Source organism: Protopterus annectens, chromosome 7.part0 (assembly GCF_019279795.1).
Source record: "Protopterus annectens isolate FY-2018-M chromosome 7.part0, PAN1.0, whole genome shotgun sequence".
Lineage (NCBI taxonomy): Eukaryota > Metazoa > Chordata > Ceratodontiformes > Protopteridae > Protopterus > Protopterus annectens.
The window spans coordinates 1,707,075,092-1,707,100,312 of record NC_056739.1 but is presented as its reverse complement, the minus strand read 5'-3'; the positions used below and the strand labels follow the sequence as shown (position 1 = coordinate 1,707,100,312).

At 37.0% G+C, this 25,221-nt stretch overlaps 1 protein-coding gene across 1 annotated transcript in view; it reads right to left on the bottom strand.

Annotated features, from left to right (window-relative positions):
- STK16 (serine/threonine kinase 16) overlaps positions 1-22,491 on the bottom strand; it is a 391,131-nt gene extending 368,640 nt beyond the window's left edge. Inside the window, exon 1 of the mRNA XM_044078236.1 lies at positions 22,002-22,491. The gene's annotated coding sequence lies outside the window, so the exon portion shown is untranslated. The remainder of the gene's footprint in view (positions 1-22,001) is intronic.
- Positions 22,492-25,221: the final 2,730 nt, after the last annotated feature.

Genomic DNA, 25,221 nt, shown 5'->3' with positions numbered 1-25,221 from the left:
TCCAACAAAAAACATTTTAAATTAATGGACTCATTGAGTCCTGGTAACTTGTCAGCAGCCAAAATGAGTTGCCATAATGTCTCTTTACATTCCAAAATGTAGTTTAAATCCCCACTACACTCAATGTTGTTAACCTTTTCTAACACTGAAAATTCAAATTTCTTGAATTGTGTACATACTGCCGCGTGTTTTGCCAAAGAATTAAAGTTATCTTTATTTTTAACAGCTAAGTTGTGTTCATAAATCCTTTGTTTCAAAACCCTTTTTGTTTTGCCTATGTAAAAATGGTCACAAGACACACAACAAGCAATGTACACTACAAAATCCGTGTTACAATTAAAATATCCTTTGGCCCAAATAGTGTAATTCAAAGACTTGACAAATACACAAGAACTGTTGCTAATAAATCTACATTGTTTGCAAACATATAAAAAGGTAGTCAACTTAAAGTCCATGTTAGAAGCTGATGTTATGACACTAGTACAACAGTTAGTACCAAAAGGGGCATGTATGCCTGCAAAAATTGCAAACAATGTAGATTTATTAGCAATTAACAATGTAGATTTATTGGCAAAACACGCGGTAGTATGTACACAATTCAAGAAATTTGAATTTTCAGTGTTAGAAAAGGTTAACAACATTGAGTTTGGTGGGGATTTAAACAACATTTTGGAATGTAAAGAGACATTATGGCAACTAATTTTGGCTGCTGACAAGTTACCGGGACTCAATGAGTCCATTAATTTAAAATGTTTTTTGTTGGATAGACAGTTTGGTTGGTTGGATTACATGTGCATTTTTCATGCATGTGGTCACTAGCATTTGATGAAATTAATTTAATATGTATTTGTAACAATTTTTACTCATTTTTATATGCTTCACCATTTTTTATATACATATACAAATGTTTTTTGTTATTTAATCAGAAAGTGTTATTTATTTGATCAATATATATAGAGTAAGATATAGATCAATATTTAATTTTATATTTGTTTAAGTATTTTTAAATACATATATATGTTCCATTTTTGATGTCATTTCCTGTAGTGTTTAGTATTTAAGGGAGCTTGGATAATAGCTTGTGTTTGTGTTTTTGAAGAAGTTCACGTATTAAATTTCAGTGAATGAAAGTGCTAAAAAAACACTTGTGTTCCATTTTCTGTTCCTTGGATACATCACTGGATTTGCTTGAATTATTTTGCTGATTGTTGCCGTTTTTTTTTCGTTTTGGTATATTGGTGTCGTCTGGGAGATATCCATGGCAGCAGAGAGTGTGAGCCAAGCAAGTTTACTTAACTTGTCAATTTATCCAGTTCCCGAAAGTGGCTCAGGTTCCACTTTTCCCTCAGACTACAAGACTCAGGAGGAGTTCATTTCCATGATTGTGAGAATTGTGAAGGAGAACATGAATAGTCCGGTCCATTTGGACAATTTCAACAAGGGAGGTTTAATAGTGTCTGCAGATGGTTTGAAATCACCGCCTAGAGACACGGCAAATGCCACAGTATCTGTTAATGTTTCAAAATCACCGCTGAGAGGTACAGGAAGTGACGTTTTGGTGGATAGAACACAATCGGTCGGTACAATCATAGCAGCTAAGTCAGCTTCTAACGTACAAAACAACGGTAAAGAGACGAATGTCTGGGATTACGTTAATAAACTTAACACCAACCCGTTTTCAGCTGTACAACTAAACATTGAGGTTGTTGCAACAAATAAGTCAAATAATACCGACAGTATTTATACGGACAATGTGAACTGTAGGAAACTCATATATGAACTAGAGAAAAAGGTATTTAGGCACGTCACTTTAGAACTTGAGATATCTTATCTCGAGGAGTGCATTAACAGGAAACTTGTGCCACAAGGTTTGCGTACAGCCAAGTTTCCGAATTGTGCAAAAGCGGGTGACGAATTGAGTGAACTTTTGACTGAATTATATAATAACACTGGCATCACCATGATGCGTTTTTAATAGTACACTATCAAAAAGAATTGACAGTCATTAAGGACATGATAAAAGAACTTGATGACAAAATTAAAGGTTTTGGTTGTTTTAGAGAGAATGCTGTACTTTACAACGGTGTAGAGGCGAAGGCTGATAGACACTGGGCCACCATAGTGGCGAGAAAACAATCAAATCTCAAGAGAGACATTTTAGCTTATCAAACCAAACAAGCTTATATGTTACAAGATAAGGTGATGAATGCACCAAGTACTAGTGAACATTCTGTTGATAATAACCACTTGTCTGGTGCCAATATTGAGACTAATGGTAACGTAGAAACATGACCTGCATTGGCAGACGCCAATACTAGAGTTGATGGTCTGAGTATCACTGATCAAAATGTTCATCATGGTAACGCACAAATTGGCGTTTGTACTACAGAAAACATCAATCACAACCAAATTAATTATGCACAAGTAGTTTCTAATGGTCATCAGGCACAGAATTCAGGCCCTTTTCCTTTGAACCAGGTACAGAAAAATCAGACTCGCAGGTGGCACAATACCACCCAAAACAAATGGAAGGGCAAAGGGAAAAATCACAATCGAAAGAGGTACAAGTGGTGAACGTTTTGGAGGCAAGAGAAACAGTGGAAGATTTTCGTATTAGTGTGATTAATCTGTCTGACACTGTTTTATCGAGTGAAATAGTAAATGTATTGAAAAAAGTTTTTTCTTTTATACCCACAAACACTATCAACACAGGGAAGTTGTTGGTAGATTTTAGGTTGTATCTGAGAAAACTTAATTTAAATTACATCATGCAAGATGTGATAGAAACACCTCATGTTGTTTTCAACAATGAACCTAAGAAGGCAAGCACTTTCAACCCTCCCTTACACAATACACTTCAAGTGTTCCAAAATTTATGTGAAAATAATTTTAGAAAAATGAGTTTTCACAATGATGTAGAAAATCTAAACTATAAAGAAAAAAAATGCTTTACATGATTTATGTAGAAATTCAGACATCAGAACCATGAAGGCGGACAAGGGTGGCAAGATAGTGGTTATGAACACCATTCAATACATCAATTCCTTGTTAGAAATGTTGGACGATAACACTATATACAAAAAAGTTAACATCAGAGATGTGAAACAGAGCTTCCAAAAAGTTGATGTAGCCTTTTTTGATATGTTCAGTCAAGGTGAACTCAATTACAAAAGTTATGAGTATTTACTGGTGGAGCATCCAAAACTAGCCACATTTTTTTGGTATACCCAAGATACATGTTAATTAGAGTAATCCACCCTTTAGGCCCATCATTTCAGAAAAACGTTCAAAGACTGAAAATATATCAGTTTGGCTCGACTATACACTAAATCCAATAGTGCAAAATTCTAAGTTTTACATCAGGGACTCTTGACACTTATTGGAAGAGTTACGTAATCTAAATATATCATTAGAATCTACTGTTTTTGGCACCCTTGAGGTCAGGTTTTTATACACCTCTATAAATCAAGAAGAGGGGTTAGAATATCTTAGTATATCTGACTAAATATTCAGATTTTGATAACATCAAAATCAATACCATTTGCAGCCTGATGGAACTTGTTCTTGACAACAATTTTTTTAGATTTGACAAAAATATTTACAAACAGGTTTCAGGCGTAGCAATGGGGGCAAGGGTAGCACCAGCCTTTGCAAATTTGGTCATGGCAAATTAGGAGTTGAAATTTTTAGTAAAACATCCAAGTTATAGCAAGGTACAATCTTATTTTAGATTTACTGACGATCTATTCTTTTTGTGGACAGGCACATGTGAGGAATTTACTTGTATGGTTGAAGATCTGAACAACACCACAAACTTTTTAGAATTTAAAGTAAGTGGGTTTGGTGAGAACATTGCTTTTCTGGACATATCACTTAGTTTAGATAAGGTTAACAACACATTTAACAGTAAAATATTTAGAAAGGAGGTATTTGCAAACCAATATTTACACAAGGATATCCTGCATCCACAGCACATGAAGAAAGGGGTCGTCAAAGGTCAAATCATCCGTTTAAGTAGGCTCACAACAGATGACAACACATTTTTCAAAGAAATCACATTTTTAAGATCATTGTTTCTTCATAGAGGATATGGTGCAGAATGGATTCAAAAGATAGAACAGGAAGTAATATCTTTAAGGCAAGGTATAGCTAAACCTATTCTTTTATCTGGGGATATTTGTACAAGTTCAGTTTCTAAGACTTGTGCAGTCAACAATAGTTATAACATTGCTTTTCCTCTACCTATAGTTAATGAAATGTGGTTCATTAAAGACATAACAGAAAACAACTGGAAAGTGTTGTTAGGTAACAAGGAACTGGCTGCCATCATAGGTGTCAAACCTAAATTTACATATAAAAAGGTAGTCAACTTAAAGTCCATGTTAGAAGCTGATAGTACCAAATGTTATGACACTAGTAGAACAGTTAGTACCAAAAAGGGCACGTATGCCTGCAAAAATTGCAAACAATGTAGATTTATTAGCAACAGTTCTTGTGTATTTGTCAAGTCTTTGAATTACACTATTTGGGCCAAAGGATATTTTAATTGTAACACGGATTTTGTAGTGTACATTGCTTGTTGTGTGTCTTGTGACCATTTTTACATAGGCAAAACAAAAAGGGTTTTGAAACGAAGGATTTATGAACACAACTTAGCTATTAAAAATAAAGATAAGTTTAATTCTTTGGCAAAACACGCGGTAGTATGTACACAATTCAAGAAATTTGAATTTTCAGTGTTAGAAAAGGTTAACAACATTGAGTTTGGTGAGGATTTAAACAACATTTTGGAATGTAAAGAGACATTATGGCAACTCACTTTGGCTGCTGATAAGTTACCAGGACTCAATGAGTCCATTAATTTTAAATGTTTTTTGTTGGATAGATAGTTTGGTTGGTTGGATTACATGTGCATTTTTCATGCATGTGGTCACTAGCATTTGATGAAATGAATTTAATATGTATTTGTAACAATTTTTACTCATTTTTATATGCTTCACCATTTTTTATATATATACAAATGTTTTTTTATTCTGTTATCTAATCAGAAAGTGTTATTTATTTGATATATATATATATATATATATATATATATATAGAGAGAGAGAGAGTAAGATATAGATCAATATTTAATTTAAGTATTTTTAAATACATATATATGTTCAATTTTTGATGTCATTTCCTGTAGTGTTTAGTATTTAAAGGAGCTTGGGTAATAGCTTGTGTTTCTGAAGAAGTTCACGTATTAAATTTCAGTGAATGAAAGCGCTAAAAATACTTGTGTTCCATTTTCTGTTCCTTGGATACATCACTGGATTTGCTTGAATTATTTTGTTGATTTTTGCCGTTTTTTTTTTCGTTTTGGTGTACTAGTAAAATGGCCAAGTCGGTTCTGAGGATCGGATCCAATCCCATTAGTTGAGGACGAATGAAAGTGGACAACACAGATGGAACGTTATGGTAAGTACCCAAGTTCTTTTTAATAAAAAATGAAACAGTGTATAATCTGCTGCTTTATACACAGAAACAATGGCATAATAAACACTTAAATAATCAAATACACTGCAACCGAATAATCCTTCAAAGAAAGGGTCAAGTGTATTCCAGCAGAAACACAAAATGGTAAAAATAACTTGATTGTTATAACTACATAAAGACACACAAGAAGCTTACATACAATATTTTTTATGATTACACAAAATGTTGATAACTGACTGGAAGTAATGAGAAGTCAAGACTATTTTATTTATGTTGTGTTATGTGGGTTGTCCAATAGGTCGAGACCCGTTTTCAGTGCAGGCCTAGGAAGAAAAGCTCCACCAGGAAGTATACAAAATATATAAAAATCTTTATACACTATAAGATGAATACACAATGATACTACCAGAGAGAGTACAACTAGGAGAGAACATTGGGATTATAACAGGTGTTACCTGCAGAAACAGTATGTAATGATTAGGAAAGTGGTTTATGACAGACTAAAACCCATAACAGGTGTAACCCAGCTCCATGGTGTAGAGATAAAGACCTGCCTGCACCCTTCTCTCACTGCAACTATAGCACAAAGAGCCTGGCTTGGTCAGGAGGTTACTCATGTGCAGAAGCAAATATGCAACTACTGAAGGTACCCATAGCAGAACTTACAAGGCTGCTGCAGGGGTGGGGCTACAGCAGTCCCCAGGATCTCAACACTGGCCCGTTCCCTAACACCTGACTCTTGTCACTATTAGGGAGAAAATGGGCTGGGTGGCTTCTATCCTAATGAAGGAACAAATGGGTCAACTAGATGCAGAAAGGACAGCCACTTGGCTAATCCTGCAGACACTCAAAAACAGGTAAATAAATAATATGCAAATAAAAATATTATGCATGTATGTGCAATGTGTTTACTGTACAAAATCCACAATAGAGTATGCTTAAGACACAATAAGTCACTGAATTTGTTAAAATGATGGGTAAAATAGTGACATTAAATCATTTTTTGAACGTTTAGTAGCCACCACAAGGTAAGCTCTAGCCTTGAACAGTGATTTCTGACGTGAAATACTGAATTACAAAACTAGGTTTGTCCCAGATGTCCCCAAACCCCCCATAATGGCTCTGACATGCAACAGTTTGGTACTTACCATAATGTTAGGTCTTCTTGGTCCACATCAGACTACTTCCAACTGCAGGACTTGCAATCACAGGTGGCAACCTCTTGACATCTTTACGTCTCTCCTAGTCTCCAAAACTCCTCCCTCATGTCATAAGGCACCTCACCTACCTTTCCTCTCCACATCAACAGTGCACTTGGGAATGGCAACAACTTAACAATCCTAGCTAACTACAGCTAATATATCCCTTATATCTTCTCACAGAGGGGGAACACACAAGGTACAGGGAAGGTGGGTGGGTGGGTCTCGAAGTGGTTCATGAAAACCTAAATGTTATGCCAAGTATTGTATCTTGCATGATCCAATATGTCCACTTCAACTACAGGACAAAGCCGCCAGCTTAAACTTCTTCAGTGAAATCAGGACAGAAAGCCTCTTAGTATGGTGGCTCAGACATTAGCCCTGGACCTACAAATCATATCCAGCTTTAGACTGTCTTGCAAAAGCATGCAGTGAGTCCATGTTGCAGCAGAACATGTGTCACATACTGTGACATTTCTGAAAATGTCCAGAGAAGTAATCATCATTCTGTCTGAATGTGCCTCGGGTTCACGAGGTAGATTTTTGTTGCATTTCACGTAGTGTTTCATGATAAGAACTTGAGATCTGCTTTAGCAGTTCATTTGAAAGGTGAAAGTCAGTCTAACATAAAATTTAGATCCCAAACAGGAATGAATCTCTAAGTGGTGGTCTTAACATAAAAGTTCTCAGTAAGAAAGCCTTAAAAATGTTTAGAAATACCAGCAGTGAAGAGTTCAAGCTCTAGTGCAAGTTGGCAATATACAGAGATCCCTGGTTTTAACATTAACGTTTCCAGTAGGAAACCCTTACAAAACTTTAGAGATCCCAGTGACAGAGTTCAAACTCTAATGAAAGTTGGAAACAGACATTAGGTAAACCTTGACAGTAGAATACTTGGACCCCTGGATTAAAATACAAGTCAGGAAATGAAACACTGCAGAAACAGGAGCTGAATATGAATCATTGTCCTGGTTTGTAACCCAAACAGAAAACTGTGTCCATTTGCTACAGATGTTTCACTAGTGAAAGGTTTCGGAGATGCTGTGAGAATCTGGACCACCCTAGAAAGGAAAGATGGGTCTCTAGCCATTAACAAAAACAGAGAAACCATCCAGTTAGTTTCACAAATTATAAGCCCAGACTTCCAGGATGGATGGGACAAGAAACCTTTGATAAGTCTGAGCAGGAAGGGTGCCTCCAGCAGATTAGGCATAAGTAGGGGAAAACAAACATGCCTGGGTGAAAATGGGCTTATGACAACACCCTTGGCCTTGCTCTGTTTGGCTTTCTGTAAGAATTGCATCATATGGGAAGTGGAGAAAAGTGCAAAGAAGACAAGAAGGGCCACATCTGAACCATCCCAAGATGTCTGTCCCTGTGGGTGAATGAGGGAGAAGACACTGCTGCACTTGGCGCTGTCTGAGGATGTAAAACAACTACAGCAAGGATTTCCCAAATGACTGACATACAGACCACTCCCGGCAGAGCCTGCTATTTGATACACTACAATACTGCCATACTGTCTAAGAGGATGGCAAAAGCACCTAGGGTTGCCACTTTTGCAAATGCCTAAAGTCGGACAAGTTTTATGAAAACATGAAATTTTACAGGACAAACCATACCTCCAGCCAGTGCAAAGAATTAGACTTTGCTTTCTGAAAAATAAAACCTACACTTGTACACAATTTGAGATGAGAGCTCCTTCACATAACCTTCTTCTGTTATTTAAACACCTTAATGTTAACTATTTTTGTCCCAAAATCTCAGGGTATTTGCAACTTTTCATGTTTTTTCATACTATGCAACTGCTCAAATACTGAGTGTCCTGCATAAAGAGGGATAGGTGGTAACTACGCCCGGAAAAATACAGTCCTGTAAGGCTTACAATGTAAAGAGAACCACCCTCGCTTTTAATTTCTCCAAATCTTTTGGGTTTTTAATACCATGACGGGAATGGACCGCATTCTTAAGTCAAAGTAGGATTAAAGTTCATGAAATTAATACTGTTTCAATCTTTGATGTCAGCCAGAAGTGCTCTTCACAGCACTCGCAATGTGCCCAGTAATAACTCCTTCTGCAATTCACACAGAGTTACACATATTGGTAACATATCTAAATACGACCGTAGATTCTTTTTATAAGACCTGTTGCTCCTGCTAATATTGGAACTGTCTGATATCATTCTTCCACACTACTCTCGCTTCTACCTGCAAACCCTGATATTTTATTACTTTATGTGTCTCTGTACACACGACACTGTAGTCATTGGGTGTAGCGATTTCAATGATCAATGCTACTTCTGTCTTCATTTCATGGACCACTATATCTGGTTTTCTAGCATCTATCTTTTGAACTGCTGTTAATGGGTGATCCCACATCAAAGTGAACTTTATTGTCATTTAGACTCCACAAGAGTAACCAAAAAGAAACTGCGTGCATCAGGCCCAATACTGATGACAACTGCACACATACAAATTACATATAGCACATGCAACATACATTACATTAAGTTAGACTGTTATATTACTACATACTACTATAAATTACTAGGTCTACAGTTTTTAGCAGCTGAATGATTGATTATTGCACATTTATTTATTGCATATTTGCATTAGAATAGCTAGCAGATAAATACTGGATTTGATTGACAACAGATAACTACGAGCGAGCATCTCAATTTCTATTGCAGCATAATGGTTTGACTGACACAAGACCTTGTCAATGACTAACATTCCTAAGATTGCTTCCAGAGTTCAAGAACTTCATCACTTTCTATGATGCTTTGCGGCTTATGTTTCCAGCATTTTTCAGCCATTTCAATACCATAATGTTTGCACAATCCCCAGTGCAACAGTCTTGCCACATTATTATGCCTTTCAGTTTACAGTCCTTCTGCCATTAGTATGTCACCACCACCACCAAGGTGTGCGACTGTTTCCAATTCTGTTTTACAAAACCTACATTTGTCTGCTTCTTCCACATGTTCAATGGACTTTGTAAACCAACATTTACGTAGCCCACTATCTTGGGCCGCCAATATTAACCTTTCATCTTTTGGTTTGAATTTGCCTCTCATTAATCATTCCTGCGTTCGATCCTGATCAACATGAGGTTGTTCCAGGAGTTTTCTATACTTGCAACTATATTTATGCATTTTCCACATTTTCTTGCATTCTCATCTGATCCTTCCCCTTATATTCTTTCATTTTTGGCAAATCCAGTTGCTGCCTGATTTTTATCTACTTCTGGTTTGATTTCCAATCCCTCTTGACACCGATATGCTTCTGTTAGACTAAGCAGGGAAGTCATCTTAGATTTATTTTCCTCATGTTTCAAAACTTTCACTACATTTGGGTCTTGTAAGGTCAACAGATGTGTGTGCAGTCCCATGATTGCAGATCTATACAAGTAATCAATTTCAAGGAGGCCCATACCTCCTTCAGAACAGGGAATATATAATCTTGGTATGCACTGATTTTTATAAATCATTAGATGAGCATGAAGCATCCTTCTTGTTTTCCTAATTAATCTATCCAACACCTTTTGGGTTCAGTCAATCATTCCAAAACTGTAAGTTAAGACAGGTAGAGCAAATTGCTTTATAGCTTGAATTTTGTTCCTACATGTCAATGCTGTTTTCAAAATTAATTTAAGTCTTCTAAAATTTCCTTCGCAAGTTTTATTCTCATTTATGTTTGATTGTTGATCCTTCATCAGTTTCCAAATATTTATACACTCCCTCTTGCTCAATTTCTTTTATATCACATTCTTCATCAGTTTCCAAATATTTATACACTCCCTCTTGCTCAATTTCTTTTATATCACATTCTTGTCATAAACTGTTTTTTTGGTGCTGCAGCCTTCCTGCTTTAAAGGTTGCTTTTGCACATTTATCAAGACCCAATGACATTCTTATATCATCTGGAAAAGTTCTGACTACTTGCAGTTCTGCTTTCAGTTCCTCATCTGATGAGCTATACAGTTTTAAATCATCGCCAAAAAGAAGATAGGTCTTTACAATTTGTTGTTTTCTAGGAGCCAAATTATAGACATGACCTAATCTGTTAAGGGCAAGACAGAATAGCAGTGGTGACAGGAAGTCACCCTGGAATATCCCCCTTTGAATTTTTAACCCTTGAAAAGTAATTTGCCCTTTATCATGGCTTAATTGCAAAGTGGTCTGCCACTGGTTCATGGTCACTGTAATGTAATCTATCAGTGTAGGGTATACCTTATACATACCACTCTTGTACGTGAATGTGGGATACTGTCAAATGCTTTTTTGTAGTGAATCCATGTCATACTTAGATTCTTCCACTTTTTACAGTTTTCCATTATGACTTTATTTAGCAACGAATGATCCTTTGCTCCATATGACTTTCTTTTATCACCCCTTCGTTCTATTGCAATGATTCAATTTTCTTCTAAATGACTATAAACTCTGTTGGCATCAATTCCGGTATATAGTTTATAAGTCATTGGAAGGCAAGTTATTGGTTTTTAATTTTAGGGTAGCTTGCAGGTTCACTCTTAAGTAGGAGCATTGTTTTTCCTGTTGTTAGCCAGGTTGGTATTTGTTCGGGGTGCGCATATAAACAGTTCTTACTCATGGCAAAATCTTCATGCAAACATATTAATACTTTTGACCAGAAGTTAGGTACTGCATCTGGGCCTGGGGTTTTCCAATTGGAGGCTTTTCTTAACTTTATTTCAATCTCTTTGGCTGTTACTTCTTCCCATTTCATATCCTGTACCTTTGAACTTCTTATTCTTTCTTTCTTTTACTTCTATCCATTTAGCATCATTGATATGTTCCACAGGATCTTCATAAATACTTCTCCAAAATGCATCTATTTCTTCTTTTTTTTGGTGGACTTTCAAATCCTTTTACCTTGTTTCCTAATTCTCTATAAAACTTTTTTGGGCCATCAATATAAATTGCTTATTTTGTACTTTTCTTTTATATTTACCTGTGTATTTTCTAAGTTGTTCTGCATGTGCTGATATTTTTAGTTTATTTGCAACACTGCATGATAAACCCTGATCCGTTATGATACTGTGCATTGCTTTTATCACGTCTGTCTTTCTGTGTAGTTTTATTGACCTGTTCCCTCTTCTACACTCTTCTAATAGTAACACTTCTTGTCTTAAATGCTTTATAGTTTTCTCTATTCGATACTTCCATGACAGGATTAAATTAATCCGAAGCATGGCCTCAAAATGAATGCCAAGAAATGCATTATTATCCCCTTTGGGGAAAATGACGTCTCCACCAATTATCACATTAATAACAACCTACTAAGCATGCAATCAGTTGTGAGGGCCTTGGGCACCTAGGTTGATAGCAACCTAACATTTGAGCACCACGTTGCCTCTGTTGTACGGAAGGCTTTCTACATGGCCCACCTCACAAGGGTATTTCATCCAGGAACAAGGGCGTCATAACATCCCTGTACTCCTCCCTTATCAGACCCATTATTGAATACAATGCTCCCTTTGGCACGTACCTTGCCAAGCACATGCAACAGTTGAAGAGACCACAGAGGTTCCTGACCAGGAAAATCCAGGGTCTCAAACACCTATCCTATACAGACAGGATAAAAGTCCTGTCCCTCTACTCAGTCTCATACAGACTGCTCAGAGGTGACCTGCGTCTGGCATACAAGGCCATTTCATACCCAGCCTTGATGGAGTTGCTGCACATCCGTAAGAAAATCCACTCGTGCAACCCATACGCAAGGCCTTAACCTGGTCTGTGACATTAATAGAACTTGGAGGGACTGATTTGTGTCCAACAGATTCCCCCGTCTGTGAATTGACTCCCTCTCCATTTCAAACAGAGTACCTCTCTTGCCCTCTTTAACAAGAATCTAGACTGGATGGGAAACAGAAAATATACCCCTGGGATCCCACCTGTGCCCCTGCTGGACAGGGGAAACAGGTGCTGACTTTGCGGGAACACGGCAAAATTATTGGCTAGACTTATAAGGGCCTCCAGGCCAATAGCCTAGTACCATCCTATGAACTTATGATTTCTCCCCTTCCTTTCCCTTACTACCCTGTGTTCTTGTGGTAGAATTTTATCCATTATTAATTTAGCTGCACAATATATATAATAATATATCCTGTTTACCTCTATTATATTGCATAGATCTCTATGGACAGTCCTAATTACTGTATTCATTTGTTTTAGAAAAATTTCTGACTTTTTGTGTTTTATTGAACTTCTGCAGTCTATTTCTTTCATTGATCTTAATATGTCTAGCTATCTGTATTAAATCAAGCGGCTCTTCTTTTAGCTCACTTCCTTCTAAATTGAGGGCACATTTTTGTTCTCCATTTCCTGCGGTCATTCTATAGAAAATTCTATAGCATCTTCCTGTGGTACATTTTCTTCACTGTTATCCTGAGTCATCCATTGCTCTGTCATTTGGGAACTCTCAGGCCTATCACTCAACACTGACTGTGTCAGAGTTGCCACAGTTTCCTGTTTCTTCCCTTGTTGTCCAGCTTCAAGTGAACATTTATACTGGTTTCCTGTGGAAGGTTCCAAAATATCTTCATATAGCAACTGACCAGTTCCACTGGTTTTTCCTTAATTTGGAAGTCCATTGCTCTGTCCTGCTCTGGTGCAGAGTTAAATTTTCTGCACTGAATCCTTCACTTCGCAGGTACTCCATAACCTCAGTTTCTATTTCTTTAAGTTCTCCATTACTAATCTTCTTTTCTACTTTTTCTCTGTCTTCTTATTTTTGCATTGTAAAGTTTTCCATGTCTGGATTCCTTTGCCTGTATTTCTCTTCAAATATCTTTGGTGCTGCTCTTTTTGTATTGATTAGGTTTGCTCCCTCCTTTGCATAAATATTACACCATATTAGATCTCTTTTTCTTTCCCATGTCCACATTTCTTCTTCAGATGTCTCCTGATCTTCCTGTTTCTCCCTACTTTGGGGACTCATTCCCTCATGCTGTGATGTAATCTGTTTTAGACCTTCTACACCAAATTCTTCACTTCTCAGGCATTCCATGACTTCAACTCCTATTTTTTTAACTTCTACTTTACTAATCTTCTTTTCTACATTCCAGCTTTGTGATATTTTTTTTATTGTGAAATTGTCCATATCTGGATCCCTTTGCCTGTATTTCTTTTCAAATATCTTTGGGGCTGCCTTTTTTGTATTGATTAATTTGGCTTTTGACTTTGCATAAATATTGCACCATATCAAATCTCGCTTTCTTTCCCATGTCCGTATTTCTTTTTTATACTTTTCAAAAATCTCTAGGTTTTGTTGTTTATATTTTTGCACTTCTTCAGATGCTTCTTTTTCCAAACAGATCAAAGTTTCTTGGTCTATATAATGTTTTTCACAAACATGTTGCATTAATGAACACAATTTTTTATTTGAAGCTTCCAACAGTTTCTCTTATGGAAATATTTTTCTTTCCTCTAATTTTTCTCTTAATCTTTTTTGTATATCTTGTCTCTAGAAATTCTGGGCTTTTTGCATAATAGTAACAATACATAATTTCTTTCTTATCCTCAAAAGTCCACTCTATTTTCTTTGTGGCTCCTTTGTGGCTCTTCTTTGGCCTATCAGTTTTTTGTGACTTTTGTGGACTGCTACTTCCGTTCTACAACGGTGGAGGGGCATCCTCCACCTGGGCCTGGCCAGGCCCCACTGTAGGAATATTTCTGTATTTGAAGATTCTACGCGATCATTTTTTCCAGTTCTGGCACCAGTGCGCCTACAAGGATTGGGCACTTTTTTTTATCTTGGGTGTTGTGCACCCAGCTATCTTTTTTTAATTTTTGACCTACTTCTGTCCGTGGTAATATGGTGTACAAAATACAGTCTATATATCAGGGCTGTCTTGATGAGATTTTGTAAACAACAGGATCCGCCTAGTCAAGGTACTCACCAAGACTTGAGGGTAAATTCAGTTTCAGCAATACTACTCTCCTTTGCTTGCTGACTTATCTCTCCATTTGGACCCTTGTCCCAAAATCTCAGGGTATTTGCAACTTTTTATGTTTTTTCATAGGACGCAACTGCTCAAATACTGCATAAAGAGGGACAGGTGGTAAACCTAAATGCACCCAGAACAGTCCTGTAAGGCTTACAATGTAAGGAGAACCACTCTTTTTTAATTTCTCCAAATCTTTTGGGTTTCTAATAGTGTGACAGGAATGGCCACCATTCCTAAGTCAAAGTACAATTAAAATTTGTGAAATTAGTATTGTTTCAATCTTTGATGTCAGCCAGAAGTGCTCTTCGCAAGCACCCGCAATGAGCCCTTCTGCAGTTCATACAGTTACATGTACTGGTAACATATAAAAAAGAATCTACAATCTTATTTAGATAAGACCCGTTGCTCCTACTACTATTGGAACTATCTGGGTATCTTTCTTCCACAATATTCTCATTTTTGCCTGCAAATCCTGATATTTTATGACTTTGTCTCTCTCTATGCAAGAGACTGTAGTCACTGGATGTGACATTTCAGTGATCAATGCTACTTTTGTCTTCTTTTCTTGGACCACTACATCCAGTTTTCTAGCATCTATCTTTTGAACTGTTGGTAATGGATGATCCCATGCGATGTAAACTTAATCATTTTCTATGGTGCTTTGTGGCTATTTCCAGTGTTTTTCTGCCACATCAATACTATAATGTTTGCACAATACCCAGTGCAACAGTCTTGCCACATTATTATGCCTCTCAGTATACACTCCTTCTGCCATTAGCATGTCACAACCAGCAACAAGATGTGCAACTGTTTCCAATTCCATTTTACAAAACCTACATTTGTCTGTTTCTCCTACATGTTCAACGGACTTTGTAAATCAATGTGTACATAAGCCCACTATCTTGCGTCACCAATATTAACCTCTCATGTTTTGGGTTGAATTCACCTCTCCTTAACCATTCCTCATTTTTAATTTCTTCAAGTCTTTTGGGTTTCTAATACCATGACAAGAGTGGACCCATTTCCTAAGTCAAAGTACAATTAAGTTCATGAAATTAGTATTGTTTCAATCTTTGATGTCAGCCAAAAGTGCTCTTCTCAGCACCTGCAATGTGCAGTAATGACTCCTTCTGCAATTCGTATGGGGTTACATGGATTGATTGTTGTTGTGTCTTTCGGCTTTTAGGGGTCGCCACAGCGGAACTCCAGTCCGCTAATGATTGGCAGTAGATTTTAACGTGCCGAGTTGCCAGCTCTGACGCACAACCTTCAACGAAGGTACGCCCATTCACGCATGTCTCCACACAGATGACGCTTTAGCTGAGAATCGAACAGGACGTCTTACTGTGAGGCGACAACGCTACCGCAGCACCACCACCGCTAAATATGAATGCAGACTTTTTTTTATAAGACTCGTTGCTCCTACTGCTATTGGAACTGTCTGGCTATCTTTCTTCCACATTGCTCTCATTTCAGTTTGAGGACAGTGATGTACAAATGGGCCTTTTGATGTGACCAAGTTTTTTGAACCATCTGCCTTAAACACTGCCCCCCCCCCCCACAACACCAAGGCATCACCAAGGGTGGAGGCAGACAAACATATAGCCATTAACAAAAGCAAGACTACAGTGATGTAACCACCAGAAGGTGATCTGGATAATCCTACCATTTTGATCATGAGTTCCAAATTCTCATTACACTGAGCTTGCAATGTCCACTGAAGAATCAACATGTGTGACACAATGTGTGTGGTATGAAAAAGTTTGTAGGTCTAAGACTTTGAGGCAAAGTGCTGCTTTGACTTCTGCAAGCATCAGAAGTTGCTGATTGTTGTTGTGTAGGACCTGTGCTAAAGAAACTTGCCAAAGAAGTCACTGTATTTAGGTGTCAAACTATGAATGTTTTTTCTTGCAACAGCTCCTACTGGGACATTACAGTGTTCACTTAAATTCACAAGGACTGGGACAACAGAAGTAGACAATCCTTCACCTGTGTTATTGACACATTTTGTAAGTTCTCAGAGTCTGCTCAGATATGAGAAAATCCTGGTTGCCCTCAGCCTGAGATAGGCTGCCATAGCTAACATGCACCTGGTTAACACCAAGAGCACTGTGGTGAGACTAAATGAAATGTTTCTGAACTGGTAGTGGTAGGCTCCTATCCTGAAGCACAGAAATGTTGATTCTAATTATATCCAAATTTGATATACTCAGAAACAAAGTTTGGAGATCCAATAACCACATCCACTCTTGTTTCTTTACATACAAAATGTCTGAATGCACTATAACCATCTGGAATTTGATTTTTTTTTTTTTGCATAAAGATTTAGATTGTTGAGGTCTGTTGACTTTTTTGCAACTAAAGAGATTCTGGAACAAACCAGAGAGCCTCTCTGGTCTGATAGGACCGCCCTTCTTTTCTAAGAAATTTGCAAACTCTCTTTTGACCATCTTAATGAAGTAGAATGTCCAGCAGGGGAAGGGAAGCTGGTCTGATAGGGAATATAAAAGGTATTGTATAGCCCTCTGGATATTACTTCCTGGATCCAAAATGTCCTGTGGGATGGCCAGTCACAAAGAGAGATACTGGCACAGATGACCCCTTACTGCTCCCAGACATGTAAAGTCAGGCAAAACTTCAGGGATTCTGTGGCTGTTATGCTCCTTGGAGGAACTATGCAAACTCTGATTCTGTGCATCACTTTTGCTCCTGGAGCGATGTCCATTCTGATATCCACCATGTCCTTAATGTTTTTTCTCTGAATATTGCTGCACAAACTGAAGGGTTGTTCAAAGTTCTTGAATTATAAATTCACTGGACTCCTTTGACTGCCAGAGTGGGTCCTCTGCAGGTGTAAAACAGGTGGAAGTTGGAGAAAGGCACATACACAAATACTAAAACCACCCCCCTTTACCTTAACCCACAAACACACACAACTCCAGAACTATCCCCTTACCAATCCTTACCCAACCTGCAAACATTCACACAAACTCTTCTAACCTACTTGCCCTCACATATATATATATCCCTTCAAGAACACTGACTTTGGCAATTCCTGGGGCCAACTTAACAGACATCTGACATATTACAACAGTTAAATCAGTCAAACAAAAATAATTGATTAATCTAACTGCAACCATATTTTTATACACACACACATACTTTATATCACAAAAATTGATCAATCTAAAAAAATTAAAATTCATAATACTAAACAAAAACTAAATTAAAAAAATGGCAGGGAAGCAACACACACAAAGACTGAACAGGTGAAAGGGCAAATTTCCATCATTGCTGTACTACAACCTCCCACTGCGCAATGCCAACATTCTGTGATCATATGACTATTCAATCGCTTGTAGTGGCATTACAAACATTTGATATTCCAAACATTCAACCAAAAGGCTACTTCCCATGCGTGTGCGTGTGTGTATAATATATATATATATAATCAATCACAGACATACACACACACACATATATACAGAGAGAGAGAGAGAGAGATGGAGGGAGTTTTCACTGTGTGATACCTTAAACCTCCTGTAAAGAAGGCTCATGGGATAAATGCAAATGACCCATTAAGGATATCAAGTGTTTCAGCTACATGGCTCCTGAATGCCCATGACATTTTAAGTCTTTATGGACACATTCAGGCCAATAAAGTCAAACCCCACTAGCACTGGACATGCATGTTTAGACCTTTTTGTTGACCTAATCAGCTTAGTATAACTAAATAGTTAGGCTATACTTTAGAAACACATGGGGCTTTAAACCCAGCTGATGTGTCTGGGCATCAGGAGGTTTAAGGTATCACACATTGTAAACCTCTAATTTAACTGTTTTTTTTTTCTTGCAGTTTGTATGGAGTAGTTTGTCTGTGTGACTTTTTTAATCTTTGGTTTGTGTGTATACACAAACACACACACACATATATATATATATATATATATATATATATATATATATATATATATATATATATTCCCCTAGTAAAAGAGAGTGCCTACCTATAAAGTAGGAATTGCCTTGAAGTAATATTTCTTAGGCAGGCACTTCAGTCTGCTAATGCAACATGCCCCTCTCCAATGGTTAAGTAGGATAATAGAAGACACTAAAAAATTGTTCTCGTGGGTGACCTGACTATACTATAATCAGTCAGGCTTCTAAAATATTTGTATATGCAAATATATATGTATAGACATAAAAAGCAGTATTCTAATTTAAGAGATATTTCAACAAACATAACATGTACATTTGTATGTACACAAAGCTACATATTTTTACACACACATGCCCGTGCGTACATAGGTATAGTGTCATTTGTTTACTGAAGTCCACTTTCATTGTAAATCGAGTTTGTTTCCTTAAATGCTGCAATTATGGCTTGTTAATTATTAACAATGTTAATGGATGGGAATGGTTTCACTTACACTGCTGATTTGTGGCACAGTATAATTTTCCTGGGATCTTCAGACAGTGGGGTAAAGAAATGTGTCCTTTTCTCCACTGTTGTGATCTCAGAGTTGGTACATCTAAAGTAGTGTGGGAGAAGGAGTACAAACCCTCACACATAGGGCTGTTTGCACTCCCCCCCCCCCAGCAAAAATAATGTTTTCCGTATTTTTCTTCAAGTTTTAGAATATTCAATGGGTTTTACAGAACCTTTAACGGTTGGGTTTCAATATAGTAATCCCCGATGTACTCTGATGAACCAATACAGATCCAATATATATTTTCCATTAATTTCACAATCCCACTGTTGTCAAAACACAAAGTCAGGACGATAAATTCAGGAACTGACATATTCAGAGACCAAAGTATTCAGCATTGATTCCATACCACTGGGATGAAATGTAAAAAATGTCTGGAAAGGACCAATTCACTTATCCAGTTAACAACAATAATAATAATCTCACACTTAACAGTTACTTTTGTTATATCTAGGGAACATAACTTCTCGACAGTCATTCTAAGGCTCAGAATACTAGAGAACATATTTTATAATCACTGATCCACATACTATCAACTACAACAAAAAAGACTGGAATCAGGTTACCAGAAATAATCAGTTTGTTTTCTGTTTGTGAAATGAATTCCAAGAAATTAATCTCAAGAGTGAACCTTGAGACACAAAACAATTTCTTGGAATCCACTTTGAGAACACAAGTTGAAGTTATGACTGGAGAACTAATATTTCTTTGGGAAGTTTTATTTACCCTGATGTCTAACATTAAATATACAATAAAGGAATATTAGTATTCAAAAAAGAGCACGCTGACTGGATAGTCCAAACTGCATGCCCACTGTAAATTGGGCATATACCAAAAGAAAAAAAATCCACCTGTGAAAGTACCATTGAGTGGCCAAACTTTCTATTAGTATATGCCGGATAACAGCTTTCTACACCAAGAACACATCAACATATAAGAAAAATCAGGTATGTTCTGCAAAACTAAAGAAAAAGAAACAAACCTGATCTTCTTTATATATTTTGCAATGTCCCTCATAAAAATGTCCTATTTTTTTTAACAGTAAAAAAAAAAAAAAAAAAAAAAAAAAAAACAATGGGATGCTCCTTTCTCTTTCACTGTTGCTTCTCTTGCACTGATGTACTGTGCAAGCAAGGGAATTTCCAGACACATATGTCAAACAGACAATGCAGAAGGACACTAAAACTCTGTTATACTTCTTTTCTTTTTTCGGCTTTTCCCAGTTGGGGGTCGCCACAGCGGATCACCTGTCCGCTCATGATTGGCAGTGGAGTTTTACAGTGTCGAGTTGCCAGCCCGGCGCCCAACCTTCCACAGAAGGCACACACATGCACGCATTCACACCTAGGGCCAATTTAGTGTGTCCAATCCACCTACAGCATGTCTTTGGGATGTGGGAGGAAACCGGAGCACCCGGAGGAAACCCACGCAACCACAGGGAGGACATGCAGACTCCGCACAGAAGGCACCCCAGCCAAGGATCGAACCGGAGAACCTCTTGCTGTGAGGTGACAATGCTAACCACTGCACCACTGTGGCTGCCCACTAAAACTCTTGTTATACTAATATTTTATTTAAGAAGGTGTTTGTATAACAGCAATAATCTACTCCTGTTTGGGGGGGGGGGGTATCAGGAATTGTCCACTGTTGTCTTTGTTTACTCACTCTGATTTTGCCTTTAAGATCAAACCATGCCAACTGTGGGTAAATGTTGATATAACCACACACAGTTATAGATTAGCATGCTAAGTATCTAACTGCTTTAAAAGCTGTAGCCCACATAGCACTCATGCACAAATGCAGGCTACAGGTGAAATGTTCCTTGAATTAAACAATAACTTTAAAAGCTATCAAACACTACATTGTAACTCTGTGTTGTGCATTATTTAATAACTTTAAAAGCTATCAAACACTACATTGTAACTCTGTGTTGTGCATTATTTTATTCCCTGGAGTAAAGCAATCAAAATGTACAGGCACATCTTTCACTTGTACCTCGTTATGCAGAATGTTCCTCATTTTGTGTGAACTGTCCTTGAATTTTTTTTTTTAATTCAAATTTTAGGTCTGTTCCTCTTAATATTGGTGACTGTTGGAGAAAAGGCAGTGAATTGCAATTGATAAATAATGATAGTAATTACAGTTATAGAATTCCTGGAGTTCAGAAAGTGTTTATTAATTCACATTATTTTTATTCTGTCAGTCAACTCAAGTTAATAGTGCAACTATTCTTAAAATGTCCCTGATTATTTCTGAATTTATCCCCGATTGGTTTGTGTGTTAAAAAGTTTCATGTACCACGCTGTTCCATATTTAAAGGATCTAATACATAGTCAATGTTAATATTTTTAACCAATATAAATGGTAAATATTACTGATCATATTAATTCATGAAAAGACAAACCAATAAATCATTAAAACTATACATATTTTATCGACACTCTTGGGTCTGTGGTTAACAGCGTACAAATCCCGTATTGCTATGTCGTTGCCAAAGATCAGCTGCTTCTGTCAACGTGAAAACTGAACCAAAAGGCTAGGCTACAAATCAACAATTACGCGGCGCCGGCGAGAAAGGGGAAGACAGAGTCACGCCTCATGATGACAGACTCAGTCTCGAGCGCTGTGACTTAGCACTGCTTGTCTGCTTGTTCATCCCGGAAGAGTCGTATGTGCCAGGTTGCTCGCAGCTGTAAATGGGCTCCGCCATATCAGCCAGAAACAGAAAGGTAGAAATGCAAAAACAGAGAATTCATTTATTTCAGTGAAGGAATTACGATGTAATGTGCACACGTCAAAACTATCTTCACCCACATAAACAATTTATTAAAAGAGTAATGAGCACTAGTACTAAACACCCACTTACCTGTAGTGATGTCCCAGGACATTTTATTTTGACGGATTCCAGGTTATCAAACAGTACCACCCACCTTGCCAGTTAGTCCCGCCCCCGGTATCAGTTTATCGTGAAGCACGGAGTACTTTTTCCAAGTCTTTTTTTTTTTATGACGCAAGGAAATAATAAGGCACCATTTTTTTCCTGCTACTCTTCCTTTAACACCTCTAATACAGCTTTTTGAAGGGCATCCTCGTATCCTAAACTAAAATTCGTCTTATGTATAAATTAAAGAATCAGAAATGCTTCACTACCTTAGCCCTCTTTACTACACTGGCAGTTAACGTGTTTTATAGTTACACTACCAGATTTAATTTTTTAAACCATTAAATTACATGGTACGACTAAGTTCGATAGCAGTTATCAGGTAAGACATAGTAACTTAGTACTTAACGATAACAAGAAAAATGTACTTTTAATTCCCCCGGGACCCGTAGCAGAAAATCCGCCCACGCTCTCGATTACTTTACGTCCGTCAATGACGTACTCGTCCATTTAATGAATATTCATTGAGTGTTCTTCTCAATTTACAATTAAATAGTACAGGTAGCCTTTTAAGTGAAGAACTGTAATTAGAACACGAAAAGTAAAATAGTGTGGGTATGACGGTCATAATTAACATCTCTCAACTGTATATATTTTCGCCTCACATTTTTGTTCTGTATCTCATGAAATTGTGTGTTTTTTGGCAGATCATTAGTAAATAATTAAGGGTTGAAGTAAAAAAAATAATGACAGACATTTGAATTTCAGGCTTTATACCCTCAAAAAATAAATTGTTAATGTAAAATCGGTTATTCTATCCATTTTCTAAGATTGTAAGAGCAATATTTAAAACGTGTCCCTATTTTTAAGCCTTTGACCCCCATTATTAATGGCTTTATCCAGATTTCTTGTATGGGCACACCATCTTCTGAACACAGGTGCTAAACTGCTAGTAAAAATTACGTCAAATGAGATGATAAGAAATAGAAGTCTGGACTGGAGAAAAATATGCACGCAACATAAGCAACTAGTAGTAATAGTGCTAAAAACTTGAGGGCTACTTTCTGAAGCAGAAATTATTTTGAATTACTGCTACTGAGACAAATCTCAACATAATCAGAGACAACTCCAGAAATAATCAGGGACACTTTTAAAATAGTAGTACTATAACTAGGCAAACTGACATAAGACAATGTGAATTTATATGCACTTTTCTGAAGTAAAATAAGTGTATAACTTTATTATTGTTATAATTTATTAATTGAAATTCAGTTTTTTTTTTCTCCAAAAGTGACCAGTTTTAGGAGGAATTAAGACAGACAGAGCTAACATTTGACTCAAAATCAGGGACAGTTGAGAAGTATGGTGAATTCAGTGTGTCATGAAATTGGATCCAAGCAAAACCTGCATCACCACCACTGGAATACCTCTCAGATGTTGTTGACTTTCAGGATCGTCCCTGATTTTGACTCAGATTTTAATTCTGTCCCACTTAATCTTTACAGACTTCTTTTTCTTCAGAAAATATATATCAGTTCTCATTCTCTTATTATGTCGGTCTCTCTGATTAATAGTACCAATATTTTAAGTGTCACTGATTCTTTTGAGATTCGTGTAGAGTTATGGCCACCATATCTCTCAAACGTTTTGTGCCTGAAATATTTGGTCTGTCCCTCATAAAATGATATGCGTGGTTTGCTGGCAAATCATTGAGGACTGCAGATACTAAATAACAGACATCTGAGTCTCAGACTTTTATTGTTCAGAAAATGCATATCTAAGCAAAACCTTTACTGCAGCATCCTTTTAAGTTTATCCAAACCAAAAGGTAAAAGGACACACAAACAACACCTCCTGTAGCAGAGGCCCATGGGATATATGGAAATGACCCTTTCAGGACATCGTGTTTCAGCTACATGGCTTCTGATATTTACAGAGTGACAACTCTAGATTGTCTGGCTTTTCCTTGCAGTTTTTACTGAATCATTCTAAGTTTATAAGATAAGTATTTAAAAATCTGTCCCTGATTCTGGGCCTTTGTCCTCCCCATGATTCCTCTCTTTGTCCAGAATTTTAAGAGGACAAGAGGTAGGGTCCTCATCTAAACTCATCATATCAGCCCTTGTGCTATTAAATTTGCACTCCAAGTATTTTTCCTTTGCTTGTGACCATGACTCTGAAGTGCACCTCATTATGAGGAATGTTTCTCATTTTACTTTTAAAACAGTCCATGTTCCCTGCAATTCCACTGAAAGGGTCTGTCACACATTCAGTATTAAAATAATTATTTTAACTGTCATCCATGGTAAGTAATACTAAATCATATTAATTTATCACAATAATGTTTTATAAGTATAAAGTAACATATCTTAATCCTCCTATTAGCTTCCTTGCTGAAATTGTTCCACATTTTGCCCATTTGTTCCACAGAATGAGAGGTAGTGTTTTGGAGAAGGAAGGTTGAGAGCTACTGTGATCCATCAACAACAGCCTTGAACCTCTTTAAAATTCTTTTCCCACCATGCCTTAGTGTTTGGATTTACCTCAGATCTCATTTGCTGCCATTATAACCAGACATGAACTGTGTTACTCGATGAAAGCTAGGTCCTCCTCCTCATATTGTATTAGAAAACTTCCTTAAATTATCTAAAATTGTTTAAAAACTTGTAAATGTGCTTTCCCTTATCTTTGGGAAAGCCTTTCTCAACTATTTATTTTCCCCTCTCTGTGTTGTCTGCTTAATACTGTTGACGCTGATTTTTTTTTTTTTAAAGTGGGAGAGCTATAAGTATAGTTTTAGGTATAGCCTGTTTAGGTGACTGTTTGATTCTGGTTATCATTATAGCACTTTTAAGATTACATTCTTCTGGGGACTTCCAAGATGGCTGCACACACTGATCAACAAAATAACTTTAGCTCTCATAGTTTGAAAACAGAAACTGAGAAAATGGAGAGCCATTAAAAATGTTTTTTTGGTAAACTGCAGTAACCGACTAGTAAACACATTGCCTGTATGCCAGCAAAGGAGAAATTTGGAAAACCTGAAAGAAAATCAACCAGAAAAGGTGAAGAGAAAACACTGGGAATGATTTTGCAACTGTTCAACAAAGAGCAGTTCAGGCTTCAACTCTGGTTCAATGGGATGCCTTCCAGTAATTTAGAAAAAAAAAAATAATAAATCAAATGTACTCAGAGGTGATTAAAA